The sequence below is a fragment of the Eretmochelys imbricata genome, chromosome 2 (assembly GCF_965152235.1).
Source record: "Eretmochelys imbricata isolate rEreImb1 chromosome 2, rEreImb1.hap1, whole genome shotgun sequence".
In the NCBI taxonomy this organism is placed as follows: Eukaryota; Metazoa; Chordata; order Testudines; family Cheloniidae; genus Eretmochelys; species Eretmochelys imbricata.
The window spans coordinates 230,821,145-230,839,444 of record NC_135573.1 but is presented as its reverse complement, the minus strand read 5'-3'; the positions used below and the strand labels follow the sequence as shown (position 1 = coordinate 230,839,444).

Here is an 18,300-nt window from a genome sequence, read left to right as displayed (position 1 = left end):
CCTCTCTGATTTTGACCCCTGGATCTCACTCTTCATCTCCTCACAATCTTCCACAATCATCCTCAGTGACTTCAGCTTCCATGCTGCCGAACCCTTCGCTGCACGTTTCTTTGCTCTCCCGTCTCCTTTCAACCTGCAGCCCTGTCCAACTCTCCCACTCACCAAAAGTGCTGTTCACTTGACTTGATCTTTACCATGCATTGCTCTCGCTCTGATATCTCTGTTGGTGAGTTCTCCCTCTCTGGCCACCACCTTGTATCTTATAGGATCACTCATCAGCCCCCTCCCTCATGTCCTGTCACTCGGCCTTTCTCTGAGTTCCAGTCTATCAATGTTGATGACCTCTTGTCTGTTTTCAACCCATTCCTCCCTTCTCTCTTCTCCTTTTTTTTTCATTCCTCACTCTCCTCCATTCTTGACTCTTTGGCTCCCTTCGCAATGTCTTCCATGCCAACCCACATTCCTGGTTCAGACCCAACATCCACTTCATCTGCTCCTGCTCTCACACTGTGGAGAATCGTTTGGGGAAATCTGTTGACTAAGCTGACTTCTTCCACTAAAATTCATTCTCTCCTTCATTAACACCATATTTCTAGCTAACAAACTCCACTTCTCCAGTTTAATTGAATTCCAGGTCCCCGATCCCAGCTATCAACTTTTACTTAGTCCTCAAACCCTCCATACCCCCACTTCCCTCTCTGCACAGGATCTCAGCGATTCTTTCCAAACGTTTCTCTTTCTGATAAAAAATTCTTGACCAGCTCTAGTCACGGCATCATCAGCAACAATAGAGTAGCAACTGACAATGGTTTCCAATAATAGTAGTCATGACTTCCAGTCTGCCAGCACCCAGTCATGCTAAGTGACAGCTGCCCCAAAACAATGGGAGAATTACCTTTCTATATATTGCAAGAAGTTTAGATTTGTATATTTACACACCTAGATTAATTGGGAAATTTATATTCTGAGTAAACTGCATCTATGGGGGTTTTTTGGAGAGGAATCCAAAACTTCCTCTTGTGGTCTGATGGGAATTATTTTATAGTGATTTCACTAAATTTAATGTCTGATTTTCCTCAGGTTTGTCTTCATCTGGAGAAATTAAGGTGCTTAGAACTCTCCTTAATCTCAGTTAAAAGAACTCCAGAGGAAATAACCTCTCATTAGGCTCAAACTCCTCTTGAAGTTCCCAATCCGCTTATCCTCCCACTGGGAATAAGAAAGAGGGACAAGGGTTAAGATTTATTACTACCTTCATTTGATTGCCTTTTCTTTTCTGAACCAGATTTATTATTTTTCCTGTGTGGTAAAGACTATGCAATTCTTTGCTGTTATAATGTGTTCATAATAATATTAAGTACTGACCTGAGATGCAGAGGAATAAGTGATATTTCCTTACACAACAATCTATAGTAACCTGCTAAGAGATTTTAACTCTCTGACACAAGGACACACCAGATATTCCAGACTGAATATAAAATCCTGCTTTGAAAAAAATACCTTGATAGTACAATAAAATATTGTTGGAATCCCATTGTTTACTGCTGCCATGTCTCTCCTTCTCTCCCCATACCATGCTGACAAAGGAATTCAAAATCTTTCCACACCTCATTTGCATCTGATATCTACATCAGCAGACACACAGGACATGATACTGGGTTTTACTAACTGGATGGAGGCAATGAAAACAACTGCTAAATATTCCTGGTCTCCCAAGAACAAATATCCTCTTCTAGGCCTTTTCATCAGGGATAGAAATCTTTCAAGAGATACATCAAAAATGTCTGAAAATATACATTATTCATATTTATAAAGGGTCTTCCAGGGTTCCTTTCTGTATGCCTTCCTCCATTATGCCTTTTCGACCTGTATGAGATCCTTTTAACCAATGGGCAATAGGCTCCTACCCTCTCCTTCAAGTCCCTTTTGAAAACATACTTTTTCCAAGAGGCCTGCAAATCCTAGTCCTTTACTCCAAAGATTTTACCAAATGATAAATATCACCAAAAATATAAAACAATCCTTGCCTCCCCATCAAAAAAACAAGTCAATTCTGGAACTAACATGATGCTTGTTTAAATGTCACTGCCCATTTGTCCCCTGTCCTTTATATATTTCTGGATTAGACAGCACACTCTTTGGAACCATGTCTTCTTACTTTCTGCACAGCACCTCACACACTTTTCATGGTATGTAAATAAAATCAATCAATAAAAATGGTTTATGTGAAGTCCTAGTGACTGCTCACATTTGATCTGCTTGCTGATATTATAAATATAATTGAGGCCTTCCAATAGCTGACCTGGTGTTTTGATGCTGGAATCCCCTCTGTGAGACTCAGGTCTCTCACTTCTCAGCAAGGAGCAGAATAGAGACCTGTGCTTCTGCTCCTGCCAATCCAAGATGTGGAAAAATGAGAAAGCTCAGTTTTTGTCTGTCTATCCATTTTTGTAGCCCACTAGGCAGATGCAGCTCTTCAAATGACATACGCATCAGTGGATTCTAGCTGAGATTTCCAGATGTGTCTAGTGATTTTTGGTGCCTCAGGGTTTATGTGACCAAGTTGTCATTGCTGAAAGAGTCCTGATTTTCAGAAAGTGCTGAGCTCTTGACGTATGAAACTTAGATCCTGCAAAGTTGTCAAGCTGCCTATGCAAAAACTGAGGTACCCAGAATCACAAGTCAGCTTTAAAACCTGTGCCTGCTGGGGACTAAATCCCTAAAGCCTGGTTTGAAAAATGTACTGCTTAATTTCCAGAATAAAACTTAAAATAAAACAGAGGGTTTCAAGTCCTTTTTGAAAACACATAAAGGTTCTGCCTCTCTTTCCATTTCTCATTATTTTCCTCTTAAAACTCAACCATCCCCATAGACAGTTACAGACGTCAAGTCTTCCTAAAATAATATTGTTTAGAGTACTTTAAATGGCCCAATCCTCCAAACTTTCCAGAGTCAGGCTTTCTGTTGGCTTCATGTGAGGAAGGCTAACTCAACTGGATCCAAAAATTGTTCACTCATGAGATGGGCCAATACTAGAACTTTGAATCCAACACAGGGCCATTCCCAGACTTGCACATGCCCCTGTGGTTTTGATTTTGGTCTGAGCTAGAGCTGAAACAGGAAGGAGCCTGTTTTCTACCTCTCAAAAAAAGAAAAGGAGTACTTGTGGCACCTTAGAGACTAACCAATTTATTTGAGCTACAGCTAACGAAAGCTGATGCTCAAATAAATTGGTTAGTCTCTAAGGTGCCACAAGTACTCCTTTTCTTTTTGCGAATACAGACTAACACGGCTGTTACTCTGATAAATGTTGAGAGCGTTCCTCACTCAGGTAGGGATCATATGGCTTTTTTTTTTTAATACTGTTGTGTCAGTAATAGTCTTAGAACCCCAAACGGGAGAAAGGATCCCAAATGGTTTAATAGAGAGGAATAATCTAAAAAGAAAAATAAAACAAGACCTTTTAGGAAGCTCATGACAGGAAGAAAAATGAGAGCAGACAGTAAGGTCACAAGAAAGATGTGAGTTATGAATGACTGTGCCTGTCCCCTGGAACGCTGTCATTCAGTAGGCTCATAACAATTCAATACAAACAGCTCAGTAGCATTTTATGACAGAATTACTGACAGTAACTCATCTCAGCTTTGATGTGCTATTTTATTTTGGGGAAAGACAAGCACTGTATATAATTTGTTAAGTATGTAAATCAAAATAAGTCATTGCATTTAATCTTGTTAATCATGTACAAATACCACGAGTATAGCAATAGTTGTACAGTATATATAGCTATCTCTTTGAAAATTTGTCCCTCTTATTTAATGAATCCACCAACAGGGACCTGAAGGCTATCAGAGGAATCTACTGAAAATTAGTATTAATTATCTAAAACTGCAGCTCTACATCAAACACAAACTAGTCCAGGTTCAATTCCAAAAACAATTTTATTTGGAAGAACTGCAAGAGAGACAAAGAGAAACAATTTCAATAAATGTAAAAGCTTTAAAGGTTGAACTTTGTATTTACTTTAACCAAGCAGGCCAAAAGATTTGAAAATATTCAAAAAAATGTAGATGGAAAAAAATATCTTACACAGTTATCAACATGTGATGGGGTGTACAAACCCCATACTTGGCAACAAGAGGTTAAGGGATTATTCTGGGCTCAGCTAGCCCGCCCACATGCCGCCCCTCCCCCACCTGAAGGAAATGCACCATTTGCTGGAAGAATTAAAAGGCAGGGAATTAGCTCATTTGGGTGGCAGAGCTGGAGGTGGGAAGACCTGCAGTCCCCAGCTGCAGCAGAGCAGAGCAAAGCCTAAGACTCTGACACAGCTGCCCAGAGGGGTCCTCCCTGAGGGAAGGGAGGATCACCCCAGGCACAACTCTCTGGTTGTGTCTGGGAAAGTATCCTGTGGACCTTGGACTTTGGTACCCACCTTTACTTATTGTGGTTTGGGTCTCCCCACCAGAGGAAAGCTTTGGACTAAGCTGACCCCAGGGTGGTAGACAAGTGGAAGAGGCCCAGGGAGGACAGTCTTAAGCAGCCTTAGTTGCCAGATTACTGGTAGCCCACGGGGCCTTGGGTCAGAGCCTGGTGGAGTGGAAAGGCCTGGGCTCCTCTCCCCAAAATTTGGCTGTCAGGAGTTGCAGCCTTGACCATAAGACCATGCACCCCAAGAGAGGACCTTTATACAACCATATGGCAACAATCTCAATGGTGACCATTCCAAAGCAGGGGGAATGTAATCAATCAGCCACATGGCAGAGAGGGTTTTACTTTCCAAATCACCTTGGGTTTGATCCTGCAAAGTGTAGAGTGCCCTCAGTTCCAGTGCCTTTAATCAGAATTCAGGACACTCATCACTGAGCAGGACTGAGGTGACTAGAAATAAGTTTGCCTCAAAGGCTGGTAATTTTTTTTCAGACAGGATCCATAAATGCCACCTAGCTCTACCTTGCCCTAAATAAAAGCATTTGTAAAACCCTAACCAATACTGAGACAAAGTGACAGAGCTAAACTTTCCAAAGGTATTTTTCCCAAGCATGGTGTGTCATGTATGCATACATTGGCCTGTGTCAGGGTTCCCTCCCCACTCTGAGCTCTAGGGTACAGATGTGGGGACCCACATGAAAGTTTATTTTTACCAGCTTAGATTAAAAAATTTCCCAAGGCACCAACTTTTCCTTGTCCTTGAACAGTATTCTTCCACCACCAAGTGATTTAGACAAAGAACAGGGAAAGGACCACTTGGAGTCCCTATTTCCCCAAAAGATCCCCCCAAGCCCTTACACCCCCTTTCCTGGGGAGGCTTGAGAATAAACAAGATGAGCACAAACCAGTCTTGGATTTTTAAGACCCAAAAAACCCATCAGATTCTTAAAAACAGAACTTTATTAGAAGAACAAAAAAAAAGATAAGAGAACTCTGTAAGATTAGAATGGAAGATAATCTTACAGGCAGTCAGATTCAAAACATAGAGAATTCCTCTAGGCAAAACCTTAAGTTACAAAAAGACACAAAAAACAGGAATACACATTTCCTCCAGCACAGCGAATTTTACAAGCCTAAACAAAGAAAACCGAACACATTTTCTAGCTAGATTACTTACTAACTTTACAAGAGTTGGAGGGCTTGCATCCTTGGTATGTTCCTGGAAAAGGTATCACACAGACAGACAAAAGCCTCCCCCCCCTCCAGATTTGAAAGTATCTTGATCCCTCATTGGTCATTCTGGGTCAGATGCCAGCCAGATTACCTGAGTTTCTTAACCCTTTACAGGTAAAAGGATTTTACCTCTGGTCAGGAGAGATTTTATAGCACTGCATACAGAAAGGTGGTTACCCTTCCCTTTATATTTATGACAGCCTGTGTGAAAATTTTGCTTAATCGTCAAAGCTAACTTACAATCAATTGCATTTTCAAAATGTTGTATAAAAAAGAGGAAAACATGGATGAAAAAAATACTGAAGTTTCAGTTCCTTCTAGGCCTTTATTAGGAAACATGCATGTATTGTTCTCAGCAGGCTTCTATAATCAGAGTTAGTAACACTGCCCATTCTCCTCCTTCATTTTCTAAGTTGTGCAAAGCAGAGGTCATTTTCACTCCCTGAAAGTTCTTTTTTCTCCCAATTTCTGGTTACAGAATTAACAACATCATAATAAAAACACCTATATTTTCAGCAAAGAATATACACACTGAAGATACATTTTATTAAAGAAAATAGTAAATATAGTGCTACTTTACTACTTCCTTAAACATGCCAGTTCTGATCTCTCGAAACTCCTGCAGTGGCTGAAGGCTGCTGCTGCCGCCTCACACTGTGATGGGTGAAGTATTTTCTAAGAGCCAAGTGCTGAGGCTCACACTTGGTCCATAATTGATATAAGCTTTCATTGAGTTGAGCTAGCCTGAAAAAGGACTGGGTTAAAAATTTGAGTAGAAACTGAGGAAGGATCTCAGGATTTGGTTATAAAGAAGTAGGCATTTCTGGGAATGTCACCTGGTCACATGGCCTTCCCCAGAAGTTAAGGTGAATGTAGAGTTTAGAGTGCTTTCAGAGTATCAGCCGTGTTAGTCTGTATCCACAAAAAGAAAAGGAGTACTTGTGGCACCTTAGAGACTAACCAATTTATTTGAGCATAAGCTTTCGTGAGCTACAGCTTACTTCATCGGATGCATGTAGTGGAAAATATAGCGGGGAGATTTTATATATACAGAGAACATGAAACAATGGGTGTTACCATACACATAGTAACAAGAGTGACCAGGTAAGGTGAGCTATTACCAGCAGGAGAGAGGAAAAAACAAAAAACAAAAAAAACCTTTTGTAGTGATAATCAAGGTGGGCCATTTCCAGCAGTTGACAAGAACATGTGAGGAACAGTAGTGGGGGAAAAAGTTTTAGTTTGTGTAATGACACATCCACTCCCAGTCTTTATTCAAGCCTAATTTAACGGCGTCCAGTTTGCAAATTAATTCCAATTCAGCAGTCTCTTGTTGGAGTCTGTTTTTGAAGTTTTTTTGTTGAAGAATTGCCACTTATAGGTCTGTAATCGAGTGACCAGAGAGATTGAAGTGTTCTCTGATTGATTTTTGAATGTTATAATTCTTGACGTCTGATTTGTGTCCATTTATTCTTTTACGTAGAGACTGTCCAGTTTGGCCAATGTACATGGCAGAGGGGCATTGCTGGCACATGATGGCATATATCACATTGGTAGATGTGCAGGTGAACAAATCTTTGATAGTGTGGCTGATATGATTAGGCCCTATGATGGTGTCCTCTGAATAGATATGTGGACACAGTTGGCAACAGGCTTTGTTGCAAGGACTTCAAAAACAGACTCCAACGAGAGACTGCTGAATTGGAATTAATTTGCTAACTGGATACAATTAATTTAGGCTTGAACAGAGAATGGGAGCGGATGGGTCATTACACAAAGTAAAACTATTTCCCCATGTTTATTTCCCCCCTTCCCCTCCCTCACTGTTCCTCAGACGTTCTTGTCAACTGCTGGAAATGGCCCACCTTGATTATCACTACAAAAGGTTTTCTCCCCCCTTCCCCCCACCCACTCTCCTGCTGGTATTAGCTCATCTTAAGTGATCACTCTCCTTACAGTGTGTATGATAACACCCATTGTTTCATGTTCTCTGTGTATATAAATCTCCCCACTGTATTTTCCACTGAATGTATCCGATGAAGTGAGCTGTAACTCACGAAAGCTTATGCTCTAATAAATTTGTTAGTCTCTAAGGTGCCACAAGTACTCCATTCCTGGGTTAGTGTTTTTGTTGTTTGGTGTGTGGTTGCTGGTGAGTATTTGCTTCAGGTTGGGGGGCTGTCTGTAAGCAAGGACTGGCCTGTCTCCCAAGATCTGCGAGAGTGATGGGTCATCCTTCAAGATAGGTTGTAGATCCTTGATGATGCGCTGGAGAGGTTTTAGTTGGGGGTTGAAGATGATGGCTAGTGGCATTCCGTTATTTTCTTTGTTGGGCCTGTCCTGTCGTAGGTCACTTTGGGACAGTGACTGCAGAGATTGTCAGCAGATACTGGATTATTCCATGCATATTAATCACTAATATATTGCCAACATTTCATACATAGTTCAGCCTTCATTTAGTGGAGGCGAAGGGGATACATGATTCCCTCTGAAGGAGTATTCTCTGGTTTGCAAACATCAGAGATGCACATACTTTTTCCTGTGCCTTTTCAAACTCCGAAACCTGTTAGACTTTCATTAAAGGCATCTTTCATCTAAAGACAACAAAACACTTCTCTCCCCAGATTATATCTCTGTACATTTCCCTGAAACATCTGCTATCAAGTTCTTATCGGCATGCTTTGGCTCTTAGACTACACTTTCATACCATGCATTATGCTTACTACTTCGGTCAGGGTAACACAATAGCTCTTCACTTTAAATTCTCATTCAATATGCACGGTGCATTGTTTATCAGCTTCATATCCTCAGACAGAATACCAGTCATCTTATTCCCCCATATGAAAACTCTTACAGTTTGTCTCTCTAGAAGCATTTTTTAAAAACTCTCCTCAGTGTGTCTTTCCTTTCTCAAGCAGTTTAATGGATATACTTTTTTTGCTTTGGTTTCATTTCTGAGATTAGCTCTGCTAATACTAAGTAACAGTTAACATCAAAGCCATTTTAAATGGGATCATTTGAATTTCAGGCAGTATAATTGAATTTTTTCTCAAATGTTGTCACACTTGTGATTTAATCTTTTTTTTTTTTTAAACAGGTTTCCACAGTTTTCTTCTATTTAAAAGGCTCGGGGCACCTGTACCTTTGTGGAAATCCAGAACTAGCATTTGTGACAATTGTTGCTATAAAAATAAATGGGCACATTTTAGAAAACATTACAGCCTTTGACTCTTAGACCTACCTGCATTTTTATGCATCCTAAGCATCCGCAAGACATGAAATTCTAGATTCCTAGGCTCACATGCAAAAAATAAACTCAAACTCTTAGATCATCAATTGTTTGACTAAATTTACACACAGCAGTGTACACAGAGCACAACATCCTGTGAAATGACACAATTAGCAAGATACTTGCAACAACAAGATCAACTCAAACTTGTCATGTTCCTGTTCACATATGTCTTGCTAACTGGACACCATTTTTTGAAAGTGTGACAAACACAAAACAATATTGCCTGTAGAATTGCTCCCTTTATTAAAGTTGTTTTTTATTAGTATCTCTGTCCTTAACTCATGCACTTCCACACATCTCTGCAGTAAAGGCAACAACTTTCATATCAGTGCTGATAACTTCATTGCTCATCTCATTTAAGAACTGCATTTTAGCTCCTTATAGCTTTGTTGTTTGAGCATCAGCAGCTTCTGCTATCAATTGAATTATGGACAGAGAGAAAGGAATCAAATTATTCTTTCAAACTACTAGTATGTAGGTGCTAGGAAGAGGGAAATTGGGTTAGAATAGCAATGGGCGACTATCCAGTAATGGGGTCTTGCTGAACTGCATTACATAAATGATCTTGTTAGCTTCTTTTGTGGCAAGTGAAGCTTGAAGATAAAGCTATCTGTGGCTTAAAAAGCTGAAAGAGCTTAACTGGGTCCAGAAAATGCTACATTCTGATACGTAGTCTATGGCCCATAAAAAGTAAATGGCAATGTTAGATAAAGCTCAAATAAGCATTCAGTGTTGGGATGCTTATCAGCCGCTTAACTGAACTATGACTCCAAACTTTTCCACCTTCTGGACCAAACCAGACAGATCATTTCGTATGTGTGTGGGAAAGCTACTTTTGGAGGTGGACTGCTCCCCACTCTGGGTAGACACACATTTTAGGGAGTAGCTTCATAGCCCGCAAAACCCCACTGGATAAAAGTATTCCTTGGGTGTGTCCAGGAAGCTTGTTTTCCTATGTGGGTATAAACCCTCTCCCAGCAGTCCTGATTTCGTTCTCCAAGGCCTTCTTCAGAATATGGCTTATGGTCCTACTGGTCCTCTGAGGAAGGAGGTAGTTGTGAGTGGGACCCAGTATTCCTCAACCAAGAACCACCAAATTGCACTTTTACATCACTAAAGTTTTCATCCACACCACAACACAGAATTGAAAAGTCTTGCAGCCCAAGAGATTCCTGGGTCCCTCACTTCCCACAAGAGCCACAAATTTCCCAGGGTTAAATTGTGTGATTTAAACACAGCCCTGCAAAGTGGTTGGTATGGAGCCGCAGTCCTCCAGGAGAAATGGTCCTTCTCTGAGTTTCTTTTAACACACCATAATCTTTCCGCTTGGACATTGAGCCTGTACTATGAGCCAGGGTGGAGGAGCAAGGGGTCATGGCCCTGCCTCCTCCATGCTCCTTTTAGACCAAAGTCACAGAAGGAGCATGCCCTCCCTAAAGCAAGGGACTGCAAATGTGATAGGCCCCTGCACAAGATGGGGAGGATCCTGGTTCGCAGCACACATTTGCATAATGGTCAGGTTTTAATCCAGCCCTCATCAAGGGAAGGAGAGAGAAAATTGGAATCGGTAGCAGTTGATTAATGCACTGCCCAGAAATAGGCTGAAAAAAAGTAATGCCGTAACAACACTTTTTAAAGGCTAATAAATGGTGTAGGTTTTCCCTCTCAGCATTACTTAAGAGTCACTTAAAGAGCAGGTTCCCACCTCCTTTGGAAAGCAACTGTCTGTTGGCAGGGGGCAGAGTGAGAAGATACTGTCCTTCAAAAGCCATTTAAGAATGTTATTAAAAACAACCACAATGCTTTGAACACCTACACAAAAATGAATAGCTTTTGTTCATTTGCTAGGATTTTGAACTATGGCTCCCCTCTTTCATCTCCACTGCCTTGGAGCTTCTTCAGCCACCCTACTCCAACTTTTGTTTCCAAATCCCAGCTGAATTCAGTCTAGTGGCATGAGGTTTATTTAGCATATTTGTGCTTATGTCCAATGGTGACTAAAAAACCTTTGCTGAGGAACAAAGTCCTTGAAGGTATCTAAGCTGCATCGTCTATTTAATTCTCTCCTCCACTTCCCACTGGCTACTCAGGGCAAAGGGTTGGCATTCCTAATTGCTAGCATGGTCTGAGATTATCCTGATTTGACAAAAGTAACTGCTCGCCATCCAATTGGTTTTCCTCTTATATTTCTGATCCCTAGATCCGTGGTTTTCAAAGTGCGGGTCACGACCCAGTACTGGGTCGCGGAATGTAAGGCACTGGGTTGCAGTGGCTCTGGTCAGCACTGCCAACTGGGATGTTAAAAGTCCCCAGAAGTGGCCAGCAGCAGGACCGGCTCCTAGGCGGGAGGGCCACAGGGTTCTGCGTGCTGCCCCCACCCCGAGCACTGGCTCCGCACTCCCATTCTTGGCCAATGGGAGCTGGGGAGGCGGTGCCTGCAGGCGAGAGCCACAAGGAGCCGCTTGCGTGCCTCCACCTAGGAGCCGGACCTGCTGCTGGCCACATCCGGGGCACAGCGTGGTCCGTGGTGCAAGGACAGGCAGGAAGCCTGCCTTAGCACCCCCGCTGCACCGCTGACTGGGAGCCTCCCGAGGTAAGCCTGTGCCCCAATCCAGTGCCCCAGCCCTGAGCCCCCTCCAAACCCAGAGCCACTTCCTGCACCCCAAACCCCTCATCCCCAGCCCCACCCCAGAGCCTGCACACCCAGATCAGAGCCCTGACCCCCTCCAACACCCCAACCCCCTGCCCCAGACTGAACCCCCCCCAAAACCAGAGCCCCCTCCTGTACCCCAAACCCCTCACACTGGCCCCACCCTGGAGCTTGCACCACCAGCTCAAATCCCTGACCCAGCCCACACCCCAACCCCTGCCCCAGCCCAGAGCCCATTCCCACACCTTGAACCTCTCATTCCCGACCCCACCCTGTGGCCCTCACCCCTGCACCTCAACCCTCTGCCCCACCCCTGAGCTCCTCCCACACCCCAAACCCCTCATCCTCAGCTCCATTGGATCGTGGGCATCAACTTCAACTGGGTCGCCAGAAAAAAAGTTTGAAAACCACTGCCCTAGATCACATGGGTTTCCATTTGGCTTTACGGTAAAATACATTCCTCTGCTTCAATCTACAGCACAATAATATGACATGATCGTCATATTTAATCATTATTCTTTTTGCTAGTGGTTACAAAATTAATTCCACTAGCTCTGAATCACAGAATTAATCTATGACCAAGTACAAAACCTCACTTTGCTCTCCAAATGTAAACAGCAGGAGTTTACCTGGGATCTGTGTTGGTGAGTATCTGGGTATCTGAGTGTGTGTTTGTTGAGAGGATCGGAGTGTTTGTAGTGAGGGCAGCTTGAAAGTCTGAGTGAGTGCTTGATTGGTTGGCTGAAAAGGGCGGGAGTTGGGAGTGTTTTGTTTCAGGTGAGCCTGGCTGTTTAAAAAAGCCGGCGCTCCGCGAACCAGCTGAGCAGTGGGGAACCAGCTGAGCAGCGAGGAACAGCAGAGCAGCAAACAGCAGGAGTTTGCCTGGGAGTTTGCCTGGGGTGAGCCCACTGAGGCTTACACCCTAACAGCTTTTCTGAGTAATTACTGCATCTCCTGAGGAAGCTCGTAGTAGGAAGGTAATATGGATGGGGAGTGTTCAGCTGTTGTGACCTGCACTGGATGTGCCATGTTTGTCTTTCTTCCACAGGACAGAAGCGACTTTATGTGTACAAAGTGCAAGCTGGTCTCCATATTGGAAGAGAAGGTTCAAGGTCTGGAGCAACAGGTATAGACCCTGCGTTGCATAAGAGAATCTGAAGATTTCTTGGACAGACGTCAGGATATGCTTCTAAGGGCACAAGGTTCTGAAGATTCAGAGCAGGCTGCGCAGCGGGCACAGGAGGACAGTGAAGAAATTTGGCAACATGTGACCTCCAGAAGAAGAAGGGGGAACGTCCATGTACCAGCAACGCAGATACAGGTAAGTAACCATTTTCATGTTCTCTCCACAGGTACCATTGCGGGGAGTGGCCCAGTTGATATGTCTGGGAGAAGGGAGCAGAAGGAGACTCCGCCAGTTGAAAGACATGAGATGCACTGTCTTAAGGTTGGCAGTCCCACGACCACCACTCCCAAGAGAAGGAGGCAGGTGGTGGTGGTCGGGGACTCCCTCTTCAGGGGGACTGAGTCATCTATCTGCCACTCTGACCTGGAAAACAGAGAAGTCTGCTGCTTGCCAGAGGCTAAGATTCACGATGTGACGGAGAGACTGCCGAGACTCATCAAGCCCTCGGATCGCTACCCCTTCCTGCTTTTCCACATGGGCACCAATGATACTGCCAAGAATGACCTTGAGCGGATCACTGCGGACTACGTGGCTCTGGTAAGGAGAATAAAGGAGTATGAGGCGCAAGTGGTGTTCTTGTCCATCCTCCCCGTGGAAGGAAAAGGCCGGGGTAGGGATCGTCGAATCATGGAAGTCAATGAATGGCTACGCAGGTGGTGTCGGAGAGAAGGCTTTGGATTCTTGACCATGGGATGGTGTTCCAAGAAGGAGGAGTGCTAGGCAGAAACGGGCTCCACCTAACGAAGAGAGGGAAGAGCATCTTCGCAAGCAGGCTGGCTAACCTAGTGAGGAGGGCTTTAAAGTAGGTTCACCAGGGGAAGGAGACCAAAGCCCTGAGGTAGGTGGGGAAGCGGGATACCGGGAGGAAGCACGAGCAGGAGCATGTGAGAGGGGAGGGCTCCTGCCTCATACTGAGAATGAGGGGCGATCAGCGGGTTATCTCAAGTGCCTATATACAAATGCACAAAGCCTGGGAAACAAGCAGGGAGAACTGGAGGTCCTGGCAAAGTCAAGGAATTATGATGTGATTGGAATAACAGAGACTTGGTGGGATAACTCGCATGACTGGAGTACTGTCATGGATGGCTATAAACTGTTCAGCAAGGACAGGGAGGCCAGAAAAGGTGGGGGAGTTGCACTGTATGTAAGGGAGCAGTATGACTCAGAGCTCAAGTATGAAACTGCAGAAAAACATGAGAGTTTCTGGATTAAGTTTAGAAGCCTGAGCAACAAGGGTGATGTCGTGGTAGGAGTCTGTATAGACCACCGGACCAGGGGGATGAGGTGGACAAGGCTTTCTTCCGGCAACTCGCAGAAGCTACTAGATCGCACGCCCTAGTTCTCATTGGCGACTTCAATCATCCTGATATCTGCTGGGAGAGCAATACAGCGGTGCACAGACAATCCAGGAAGTTTTGGAAATTGTAGGGGACAACTTCCTGGTGCAAGTGCTGGAGGATCCAACTAGGGGCGGAGCTCTTCTTGACCTGCTGTTCACAAACCGAGAAGAATTAGTAGGGAAAGCAAAAGTGGATGGGAACCTGGGAGGCAGTGACCATGAGATGGTCGAGTTCAGGATCCTGACATAAGGAAGAAAGAAAAGCAGCAGAATACGGACCCTGGACTTCAGAAAAGCAGACTCTGACTCCCTTTGGAAACTGATGGGCAGGATCCCCTAGGAGAATAACATGAGGGGGAAAGGAGTCCAGGAGAGCTGGCTGTATTTTAAAGAATAAGAAGGACCTAGGGGTGACAGTGGACGAGAAGCTGGATATGAGTCAACAGTTTGCCCTTGTTGCCAAGAAGGCCAATGGCATTTTGGGGTGTATAAGTAGGGGCATTGCCAGCAGATCGGGGATGTGATCATTCCCCTCTATTCGACATTGGTGAGGCCTCATCTGGAGTACTGTGTCCAGTTTTGGGCCCCACACTACAAGAAGGGTGTGGAGAAATTGGAGAGAGTCCAGCGAAGGGCAACAAAAATGATTAGGGGACTGGAACACGACTTATGAGGAGAGGCTGAGGGAACTGGGATTGTTTAGTCTGCAGAAGAGAAGAATGAGGGGGGATTTGATAGCTGCTTTTAACTACCTGAAAGGTGGATCCAAAGAGGATGGATCTAGACTGTTCTCAGTGGTAGCAGATGACAGGACAAGGAGTAATGGTCTCGTTGCAGTGGGGGAGATTTAGGTTGGATATTAGGAAAAACTTTTTCACTAGGAGGGTGGTGAAACACTCAATTGCATTACCTAAGGAGGTGGTGGAATCCCCTGCCTTAGAAGTTTTTACGGTCAGGCTTGACAAAGCCCTGGCTGGGATGATTTAGTTGGGGATTGGTCCTGCTCTGGGCAGGGGGTTGGACTAGATGACCTCCAGAGGTCCCTTCCAACTCTGATATTCTATGATTTGCTCAGTGAAGAATTACAAACTTGTAAAATAAAGGTCCCACAACAAAGCCAGTTAAATACAACACTTATACGCTTCAATTTTGTTTATTTTTATCAACTTTTCAATTTAGGCTGTGGCCTCAGGAACCACTTTGACACCATTCTTTCCTCTCAGAGATCACGGAGGTCATTTGGGGGCAATTGCACAGGTGCTCTGAAGGCTCTTTTCTGTTGGGTTCTACAAGGTTCTTTTCTATCCCTGCTCCATGTTCAGCCTACACGTGAGGCTACCAGGTATAGCTTCAAGATCATTTGCACTGTGATGCCATCAGGATCCAGATGATATACTACTCTAGGTCTCATTTTCATCAGACCAAGGTAGGGCATAGACAGTACAGTGACGTAGATGAGAGTGAGCTGAGTGAAGTTTACTTCAGGTAAGGCAGAGATGATGTTACTGGGTTGGATCTTTAGGGTATGGCAGGCGTGATTATTGTCCCTGTACTGAAGAGGTCTGCAATTGGGATTTTTTATTTTGGGGGGGGGGGCACTGAGACTGCTCCTGGAAACCTAGATGCAAAAGGTCTTTTTGGCCACTCTGTCTAGTAAGGTGATTGACTGTGACCTTTTCTTTTTGATCTGGTCCTCAGCACAGCCCTTGTGGCTTTTAGTTTGGATTACAGCAGTGAAATCTACATGGGGTTACCACTGAACACTGTTTGGAAGCTAGCTGAGGCACAATTAAGCGTCCCACCTGCTTGGAAGTGTTGTGCACAGAGAACATATGGCACCAGTCCAACAACTGCACTTGTTTCTTTTTCCCTGTTTGGCAATTTAGATAAACATGGACACCAATTCTAAAATATTCTGTATTTCAACATCTCAGAGTTGGGTGTTCTCAGTGGAAGGTCCTCAGCTCTTTAACTAACTTCCTTCTAAGAGGCTGATACAGCAAGCATTTGCTGATCTTGTAATTTTTCCATCATCACATTTTTCATTACTAAGAAGAGATGGAGTCACTCTAGCTGAGAGATTCAGGCATTTCATGCTTCATGTGGCAAAATGGTATTGCCAGTTGTTGGCAGCCCATTGGGCCAGATTCTCAGTTTCTCTGATCCTGTGCCTGTGGACAAAGGTAGATTTCAAACATCTTTGCTCTCTCTGTATTCTCGGGCCTCACACTGGCCTGACTAATCCCGGGCATGAGGTAGAGCAGACGCAAAACTACTTCTAACTCACATTCTGCTTCCCATGGCTCCCTCTTGGCCTGGGAAAGCACAGAACAGATGTACTGTAATACTGTCCAGCCATGGTCCCAATACAGCAGATCCATGTGAGGGACTGGGAGCAGGACCAGTATAGATTCCTTTCACCAGTTCTACACTGGCCAAGGAGGCCCTTAGTGAATTCACTGGAGGATATTCTGACCCATATAAAGCCATATAATGCTTACAAATCAGCATAAGGGGAATTTACCATCACTGAAAACCAGGTCCGTTGTTTTCAAATTTGGGGCTTTATCAGTGCCATTATTTTAATAAACATGCAGTGGTGAGTTGTGGATATTAACATGTTTCCTGGAAGACTTCAAGTATAGCAAACTTTTTGTGTGCAGGGAGCGAGAAGACGCCTGTTCCATTGTCACATCTGATCCCTTCTAGCTCCAGTACATCCTCCTACCGACCTCCTGAAGTGCTTGCTGTCACAGTTTCAGGGTAACTGTATCTGTATTCCCACTCCACGGGTCCTCGAGGGCATCCACTTAAAGGTTTCCAGCTGCCAGCTGTCACCTATTTTGGGTGGAGACCCAGGTCTCTCCCCTTTCTGACCAGGGGCAAGGGAAGAGAGGATCTGTAGCATCACAGATTCTAAGGCCAGAAGAGATCATTGTGATGGTCTATTTTGACCTTCCGTATAGAACAGGTCATAGAATTTCCCTGAAATAATTCACAGAATATATCGTTTAGAATACCAATTACATAATATCTTTCAGAAAAACATCCAATCTTGATTTAAAAATTGTCAGTGACAGAGAATCCACCACAATCCTTGGAAAATTGTTCCAATAGATAGTTACTCTCACTGTTAAAAATGTATGCTTTATTTCCAGACTGAATATGTCTAGCTTCAACTTACAGCCATTGGATTGTGATATAACTTTTTCTGCTTGATTGAAGAACACATTATCAAATATTTGTTCAACATGTAGGTACTTATAGACTGTAATCACATCACCCATTAACTTTCCGTTTGTTAAACTAAATAGACTGAGCTCCGTGAGTCTGTCACTATAAGGCATGTTTTCTAATCCTTTAATCATTCTTGTTGGTCTTCTCTGAATCCTCTCTAATTTATCAACATGTTTCTTGAATTGTGGGCACCAGAACTAAAGACACTACTCCAGCAGTGGTTACACCAGAGCCAAATACAGTGTTAAAATAACCTTTCTACTCCTACTTGAGATTCCCCTGTTTACACAACCCAGAATTGCATTAGCTCTTTTGGCAACAGCGTCACACTGGGAGCTCATGTTCAGCTGATTATCCACCATGACCCCCAAATCTTTTTCAGAGTCACTGCTTCCCAGAGCAGCCCCTCTTCCCCACCCCTGCACACACTGTGTAAGTATGGCCTGTATTCTTTGTTCACAGATTTATACATTTACATTTAGAAATATTAAAACAGCTATTGTTAACTTGCATTACATTACCCTCCTTTAGTTCTTTATTAATGAGTCCCATATCAGCTGGTTCATTATCTTGCTTGGGATCGATGTCAGGCTGACAGGCCTATAATTACCCAGGTCATCCTGTTTACCCTTTTTAAAAATTTGCACATTACTTTCCTGCGTCTTCTGAAACTTCCCCAGTGCTGCCAGACTTATTGAAAGTCAACAGTAATGGGAGGAGGAGGAGTACACTACATCCAAAATGGTATTACCTGTTTCCAAGTCACTGATAACTCAGAAGAAAATTATCTTGAATGCTTATGGGTCAATGTCCTAACAAATAAAGCACAAGATGGAATACTAGCTTGAGTCTGCCACAGACTAGGGAACAGAATCACACTAGGGAACAGGATGACTGCCTCCTCACATACCTATCAATAATACGTAGGTGTC

General features: G+C 43.7%; 1 protein-coding gene across 1 annotated transcript in view; it reads right to left on the bottom strand.

Moving 5' to 3' along the window:
* MALRD1 (MAM and LDL receptor class A domain containing 1) overlaps window positions 1-18,300 on the bottom strand; it is a 513,316-nt gene that overhangs the window by 79,952 nt on the left and 415,064 nt on the right. The gene's annotated exons all lie outside the window — the stretch shown is intronic.